General features: G+C 47.6%; 1 long non-coding RNA gene across 4 annotated transcripts; it reads right to left on the bottom strand.

Moving 5' to 3' along the window:
* Positions 1 to 3,499: 3,499 nt before the first annotated feature.
* On the bottom strand, positions 3,500 to 8,203 carry LOC148128364 (uncharacterized). 4 transcript variants are annotated; one of them, XR_015741258.1, is made up of 4 exons: positions 8,053 to 8,203; positions 5,096 to 5,256; positions 4,725 to 4,859; positions 3,500 to 4,543 (listed from the first exon to the last, which is right to left on the bottom strand). It is a non-coding gene; the product is annotated as an uncharacterized LOC148128364 (long non-coding RNA). The 4 variants fall into 4 exon arrangements; XR_015741259.1 differs by having other exon boundaries at positions 5,096 to 5,163; positions 8,053 to 8,196; XR_015741261.1 differs by lacking the exon at positions 4,725 to 4,859 and having other exon boundaries at positions 5,096 to 5,163; positions 8,053 to 8,201.
* Positions 8,204 to 8,489: the final 286 nt, after the last annotated feature.

Genomic DNA, 8,489 nt, shown 5'->3' with positions numbered 1-8,489 from the left:
GGAGGAGTCTCGTCGCGGCGGCGGGTCGATGGCGACGCCGGAAGAGGCGGGGCGTCGCCGTGAGGGAAATATCCCACCCTTCCATTCACTCGAGCCCGGCCTGGTGGCTCGGCTCGAGCTGAGGAGGCGGAGCTTCGTCGTCGCCGGGGGAATCTCCCGCGCGGGATCCGCCGCCTGAGGAGATCCTTTCCCCAGTTCTCTAAGTGGTCCTTCTTTTCTTTAGATCCCCAAACGTGACCGAGGCATTCTGGGAGTTGAAGTCCACAAGCCTTACAGGGGCCACGTTTGAGGACCTCTGGACTAGATATATGTCATTCCTGCAACTCTTTGTTTTAGCCTCCGGTCTCATAATCACAGCATCCTTTTTTTGTAAGTGACCAAAGCTGGATGCAACATTCCAGGTGTAGCCTTACTAAGGCTTTGCAAAGCGGTGGTTAAGACTCCCACTTGATTTTGAGGAGTTGCCTTTCACCTGAGTAATTTTATAGAGATAGGAGTATGAACTTGGGGCGTGAATTTAGTAGCATGTGGGTATCTTGTCAGGGGTTTTACCAGTGTACAAGGAACAAAAAGGGGGGAAAGGCCAGCTTTAAAGTGTGGCTAAAGGAGTGGCGTCAAAGGGAAGGCTCGGGTTTTATTAGTCATGATGCTGGCAGCTGGTCCATGGAAAAACTATAGAAGTCAACGTTGGACGCAAAATAATAACATGCCCTCAGAGGAATTAGTAATTCAAAAAGTTCTAGATTGTGCTGAAATGGATAAGTTTGCGTTAAAATTAAAGGATAAAGAAGAGTCAGAGTATTATGAAGTTTGGGATATTTGGTACAAATGGCTGAATAATAGAAATAAGAACAGAGAAATACGACTTCAGCAATAACAGCCTGCTCAGTGTCTGGAATCCTCTACCTGACTCTGTGGTTTCTTCCCCAAACCCCAAAAACTTTTAACCTCAGACTGTCTACTGTTGACCTCACCCCTTTCCTAAGAGGTCTGTAGGGGGCGTGCATAAGCGCACCAACGTGCCTACCGTCCCTGTCCTATTGTTTCTTTTATATACATTATTTTTCTTATATGTATCCATGTATTCATACCTGTTTTTACTTATACGTATTATCTTGTAAGCAATTGACAAAAATATGAAAAAACTATAGATAAATGTGTATGAATGTATATAAAGGTATATAGGTATGAGATTGTTACCTGTTATAATGATGTTACCACAGCGTTAAGATTTGTAAAATGTGAAAAAGAACAAAATTAATTAAAAAGAAAAACTGCAAAAGAGATGATTTGCATCCATCAAAGAAAGGGACCAAGTTACTTGGCATTAAATTCACAGACTTTCTGGATAAACATTTAAACTGAACAGCTGGGACAGAGAATTAATTGATACAGAACCTTTCTGTCCTGCACCCTTTCAAAGATCCGGCACCACTGGGGAGCTGCCAGAGTGCTGGAAAAGAGCAGATGTAGTTTCCATCTTTAAAAAGGGGTGGGGTGGGGGAATAGATTCAGGAAACTATCAGCCTGACCTCAGTACTGGAAAAGATAATCAAGCCACACCTAGAAGCAAAACAAGTAGTAACAAAAAGCCAACATGAGTTTGTTAAAAACAGATCATGCCAGACTAATCTTATTGCATTCTTTAGTGACAAAATTGGTTGGCCAGAGGAATGCTGTTGATATAACTTACTTGGACTTCAGTAAGGCATTTGATAAATTAGACCATAACTAAGTAGAAAAATGTGGATTAGGCAGCATCACCACCAGATGAATTCATAACTGGCTGACCAACCACACTCAGCATCTATATGGAGGGAAGTATGCAGGGAGTACCCCGAGGCTGTTTTAGGCCCAGGACATCTTCATCAACGATTTGGACAGGGGATAGATGGGGAACTCATCCAATCTGCAGATGACACCAAGCTGGCAGGAATAGCCAACACTCCAGAAGATGAGCTTAAGATCCAGGAGGACCTTGACTGACTTGAACATTGGGTGCTATCTAACAAAATGAAATTCAATGGTGAAAAAAGGCTCTACATTTAGGCAAGAACAATCAAATGCACAGGTACAGTATAGGTGGTACCTATGCTGTCATGCCTGTCGGAATCTGATTTGGAGGGGGAGGCCGAATAGCTGACAGGGAGTGGGAATGCGGCTCCATTGGAAGCCACTCTGGAAGAAACTGGGGAAGGGAAAAGTCCAGCTGGGCAGAGCAGGGAAGAGGTAGAACAAGGGAGAGCGAATTCAGAAGACCCAGGCCCTTCTTCATCTTAGGGCACGCAGGGAGGAACAGAGAAGGGAGCAACGTGGGTTGCGTGGCTTATGGGGAGGAAAGGGCCCTGATTCCCTTAATTAGCTACAGCTGGGAAGTGTTTAAAAAGGGAAGCTGCATGCAGCAAATTGTTGGGAGCAAATCGTGAACTTACCTGGTATAGTTGTGGCCTCTCTGTGTTCCTGGTGTCTTGCCATGCTTTCAAGTCTGAAATTCTTTCTCCTGTCCTGTCCATTACTGCAGCTTGGTTTGTTTGGACTTTCAGTCTGTACGTACCTTGGACTGAATTTTTTGGAGTCAAAGGCTGTTCCTGGGAGTTTTTCTCCAGCCGAAGGACATTGGGGGCAAACATGGAGGTATGTCTTAGTGGACAACCATTTAAATATGAGCCAGCAATGTGCAGCTGCTGCTGCTGCAAAAAAAAGCCGACACAGTTCTAGGCTGCATAGAGAGATATAATCAAGATCACATGAAGGGTTAATACCACTTTATAAGGCCACACTTGGAATACTGCATTCAGTTCTGGTCGCCACAATGTAAAAAAAAAAAATCTTGAGACTCTAGAGTGCAGAGAAGAGCAACCAGGATGATGAAGGGACTGGAGGCCAAAACATATAAAGAACAGTTGCAGGAACTGGGTATGTTTAGTTCAATGAAAAGGACTAGGGGAGACGTGATAGTGTTCCAGTATCTCAGGGGCTGCCCCAAAGAAGGGAGTCAGGATATGCTGCAGAGCACCTATAGGCAGGACAAGAAGCAACAGATGGAAACTAATCAAGGAGAAAAGCAACCTAGAACTAAGGAGGAATTTCCTGACAGTGAGAACAATTAATCAGTGGAACAACTTGCCTCCAGAAGTTGTGAATGTTCCAACACTGGAAGTTTTTAAAAAGGAGTTGGATAACCATTTGTCTGAAGTGGTGTAGGGTTTCCTGCCAAGGCAAGGGGTTGGACTAGAAGACCTCCAAGATCCCTTCCAACTGTTATTCTGTTCTATATTGAAGAGCCCTGGGCCTATGACAGAACCTTGTGATACCCCACTGCTCATTCCCCTCCCACGTACATGTAGTCCCACTAAGAACTACACATTAAGTGTTCCTTAAAGCAGGGCTCTCCAATCGTGGCAACTTTAAGGCGGCAAAACAAGGAACAATGGATGGAAACTAATCAAGGAGAGAAGCAACCTGGAATTAAGGAGAAACTTCCTTTTTTTTAAGTATATGTTTTATTTTTATTCATACATTTTGAATACAGTGTATGTCAGGGCATACCATTTACAAAAAAGCAAAGAGAAAAAAACAAACAGAAATATCAACACATATACTAATGATAGTGTAACAAAATACTGAATTTCTTTGTATTAGCTTATTTATAGTTCTAATAATTATATCAACATATTTATAATTGTATTTAACTCTTTGTATTTAATTCTTACATAACATTTTTTCTTTAACTAATTTCTACCTCTTATCTCTAACCACCAGCAAAATCTGTTCCATATTAGGTAATATTCTGTGTCTTCCTCTATTTTTAATGTCAATCTATCCATCTCTGCAGTCTAGTATTTTCCAAATTATATCGTCTGATGGAGTATTCTCATTGTTCCAATATTGTGCCAATGCAATCCTGGCATCCAAAAGCGAAACGTCTTCAAAAGAAAACACAAGAAAAGTCCAGCGGCCTCCTGAAAAAAAGCATCTTTGGGACAACCATGACCTGGAGGATGGAGAACCTCTAGAGACATCTGGTGGCAAGGGAGCAAAAATGTCAGACTGCAGGAGATCCAACTAACACCCAAGAAAGCAATTCTGCAGGATTCATCTATATAAGACACCTCTTTATGTACAATACCATACAGCAAAAATCAGCATACAAAATCAGGAACACAGAAGCAATATTATACACAGGATCGTAATACAGAGGACGACATACTAGAGGCAAATCAACGGAAGGAAGGGAAGCAGAAAGGAACTCGAGGGTGAGACCTAGTCTCACAGTATTCAAGACCCAGGTGTCCGTTGTGGTTGCTTCCCATTGATTGGCAAATAGGCTTAAGCGACCTCCAATGGGAGGGTTGGACCTGTCTCCACTTGGGAGCGGCAAAAGGGGCGACTGCCTGTGCCACGAAATAATCACTTGCCTTAAAAGTATTGTCTATTTCTGCCTCTGAACCTGGATCTGTCCAGTCGTTGGTCTTGTCTGTGGGTGTACGCCCCCTGGGGTTGAGAGGTGTCAAACCCCGTGTCTGTGGGCCAAAAGGAAGGCCTACGGAAATAAGGTGAGGGACGGCGATCAGCTCTTCTATATAAAGAAGGCAAGACCTTCCTCCTGTCATTAGTCTCCACTAGAAGGGGCTCTAGTGGAGTTCCCCTGGCAGCAGGAGTGAGTGCACCCTGGTAGCAAGCATTAGTTGGTTGGGGAATTCTAGGAGTCGTAGTCCACCCACCTTGAACCTGCCAAGGTTGAAAAACGCTGGCCTAGAAGATGGATCTCCAAAGGGTCTCCTCCCCACCCAATCCAAGACATGATTCTCACCCATGGAAGTTAGAACAATATACCCACCAGCTTCCTCATCTTCGTCCTGACAAATTAGGATTACTTGTGGTTCACCTGGTGTATTTCTTGGACCACGGATTCCTTCATCACAAGAAATCTTGTTAAAAAGAACTCCACTGAGATTTGCAGAGTTGTTTGTAGCAAGATTTGTTGCGATGAAAGAACAAATCTTGGCAGTTACCTTGGCCTGACAATCTTGGCGTACAAAGCAACCCATCACCATGGACACAACTGTGCAGAAGATGGGATGTTAGAACTCACCTCATCACCACCACCCCCTTTCTCTTGATCCTTGGTGTTCAGGTCATCTTTGTCATCTAATTCATCTTCTACAAGGAAAAGACCACCCCCGGCATCAGAGACTGGTTCACAATTCCGGCCAGTCACTGACTTACAAACAGCAATTCAACAAAGTTATGCCACTGAAAAAGGTAAAATGTCTATTTTTCACATGACGTTGCAGGATTCCCCAATCACATGGTCAACATTCAGACGACTGTTCATTGCATCATGCTTATGACGGTGGCCATGTCCTGGCATCACGCGGACCCTTTCGTGACCTTCTGACATTTAACCTTGTTGCTAACTGTCGCAAAATGGGGCAAAACTCACTTAACCAATATTTCAGCCAGACATTTTGGACTCAATTGAGGTCATAAGTCAGAATAACAATAACAGAATAATAAGAGTTGGAAGGCACATCTCCACGAACTGAGATCACAGGCGATTCCTAGAATCAGGTTCCTATGCTAAAGGGAGAGTCTGTGAATTAAACTCCCGATTAATCTGGAGGTCAAAGGTCAGATGAAATCCCAGGCCTTCGCCAGACAGGGCACAACACTAAATCCTTCCCTTTCCTCCAACAATAGTCACAGTGAGAGGGACCTTGGAGTCCTAGTGGACCATCACTTGAATGAACCAGCTGTGTGCGACAGCAGTCAAAAAAGCTAAGACAATCCTGGGTTGTCTAAATAGAGGCATAGACAAGATCATATGAATATTAGCACCAGTTTATAAAACTTTAGTAAGGCCACACCTGGAATAACTACATCCAGTTCTGGTCCCCACAGTAACAAAAAAAGATGTTGGGACTTTGGAAAAATTGCAGAGAAGAGCAACTAAGATGATTAAAGTCCCAGAGACAATATTACATACGAAGAACAGTTGCAGGATTTGGGTATGTCTAGTCGAGGCATCTGCAACCTTTTGGACCTGTTCTCCACAGAAAAAAAAACCACCGGGAGCCACAAAACCTGGCTGGGCATGGCCAACTTGATGTCACTCACTCCCACCCAGTCACATGACCCCCCTAGCCATGCCTACCCAACCACAAAACCCTTCTCTATGTCTCTCCCCATGTATCTCTCTCCCCTTCATCTGACATATCGTTCTTTTCCGTGAGTCTGCCCCGCCGCCTCAAATAACCACAACAGCATAGACGTCTAAAGGTTTTGAAAAAAGTTGCTGGATCGACTTCCCAGCAGGTTTACTACGGCCTCGAAGGAGTCCACCATTTTCTAACACATTCCAACCCGCTCTCTGAGAGTTGGAGGAAAGTGAGAAAAGTCGAGACGGCAACCGATCGAAGCCCCACTCCCGGGCCGGACTACTCAGTCTCCGTTCTCATCGTCCAGCCCGTCAGCTTCCGGGTCCGAGTCGGGGTCTTTCTTTGTCATTGGCGTCAAACCAATCAATAAAGATCAGCTGAGGCAGAAGAGTGAAGATGCTCTTGAGGTAGTTGATCAGCATTGTTACCTCGCACTTGTAGAGCTTGAGATCCTGCAGGTGGAGCAGCCTTTTCTGCACCGTGGAGGGGAGAAAGTGCCCCGATTCAGAGGTGTCGGGGAGGGGTCTGGTGTTTTCCCACCCCCAAAGGCCCACAGCAGTCACATCTCTTCCCTGGGACATACGTGCGCTTGGAAAACTTAACGGGCTTTACTGCTAACAACAAATTGTAAATCAAAGAGCCCACAGAAGAAAAAGGTGGGAAAAAAGGGAAACTCCCCCTTTACTCCGACAGCAACCAATCACAGCACAGATTGCCTCATGCCTGAGCGGACAAGATAGTCAGGAACGACCGTGAGGTAAATCTCAACAGCATGCAAACAGAAGCAAAAAGGCGGGAAAAAGGGAAACTCCCCCTTTACTCCGACAGCAACCAATCACAGCACAGATTGCCTCATGCCTGAGCGGACAAGATAGTCAGGAACGACCCTGAGGTAAATCTCAACAGCATGCAAACAGAAGCAAAAAGGCGGGAAAAAGGGAAACTCCCCCTTTACTCGACAGCAACCAATCACAGCACAGATTGCCTCAAGCAGGAGGCAGCGCTCACCAATCAACTCCATCCTCTGCCAAAGTCACGCGAGGGGGGAACCCTTGCAAAACCCCAGATCCCCTTTTTTTTTGGGGGGGGGGGGAAGAAAGGGGGTAGGGGGCAAAACGTCCGGAGACCTGTAAAGACTCGGACCCCATCATGCATATCCCCCCGCCCCAGGCGGCGGCACGAAGTTTGCTCGTCAATTCGGACTCCTTCTGCGGGGGGTGTCCCCTTCCCCAATGCCATGCTTCAGCGACCCCCCAACAAAGCCGGATGGCCCCTTCCCAGCAGCATCCCATGTCTTTCCCTCCCCCCGCACCTACTCAGCCCGTCCCTCCATTTTGGTGCCCCCCTCCCAAAAAAACAGACCCACGTGCACGAGACATGCAGCCCGCCCGGTCCTGTTCCAACACCCCCGCTTTTCTTCCCCACCCCCACCGCGAGATCTCTCCAAACTCTCCCCCCACAGAAAATCATCCCGGCTTTTTTTTCCTTAAGGCTTTTTTTTTTTTCGGGGCGCGGGGAGGGTCGTCCCTTCCTTCCCTCTCGCGGGGGAGGGAGGGGCGAGAGCTGGGAGGGGCGCCTGTCGTGGGAAACGGGATGGAGCAGGTGGAAGCTGACCCCCCAGGCCCAACGTGGAGCCCGATCCCCAACTGCGCGGGGAGGGTGGTGGAAGGAAACGGTCGGGGAGGGGGCGTATTTCACCGGAGGTCTTTTGGGGGTGATGGGTCCGGCGTGAGACCCTCCTGGGGGGAGGAAGAGGGCAGCCTCCCCATCTCCCCCCCACCGGAGGCTTCCCGCGCGAGCCTCCAACGTGTCCGTGTGCAAGCGTGGGGAGGGGGTGGAAGAGAAGGCGACCCCCCCCCAATCATCCGCCGCCGAGGGTGGGGGGTCTCACCTCGGCGGGCTTCTTGTTGCGCAGCTCCAGGGTCAGCCGCTTCTTCCTCTCCATGGCGCGGCGCCGCTTCCCCAGCCAAACGCCCCACAACCCGCCTCGACCCCGCTGTGGAGTCAAGTGGAGCCTGGCGCCGCCGACGCCGCCCCTTATATAGTGCCGGAAGCAAAGGGCGGGGCCGGGGTGGCGGAGGAGCCGGAAGTGGGGGATAAAAACAACTTGACAGACTTGGGGACTTCAACTCCCAGAATTCCTCCTCCGGTCATGTTAGCTCAGGAATTCTGGGAGTTGAAGTCCCCAAGTCTGAAAGTGGCCCGAGCCTGAAGACCCTTGTCATAGAACATAGAACAGGGGTACCCAAACTTGGCAACTTGAAGACTCGTGGACTTCAACTCCCAGAATTCCTCCGCCAAGCTATCCTCAGCCAATCAGCTATGCTG

This window comes from Pseudonaja textilis, chromosome 1, assembly GCF_049901715.1.
Source record: "Pseudonaja textilis isolate UNSWEBS1 chromosome 1, rPseTex1.2, whole genome shotgun sequence".
Taxonomy (NCBI): Eukaryota; Metazoa; Chordata; class Lepidosauria; order Squamata; family Elapidae; genus Pseudonaja; species Pseudonaja textilis.
Note: the sequence above shows the minus strand (reverse complement) of the source record. Positions and strands in the feature narration are given on the sequence as shown.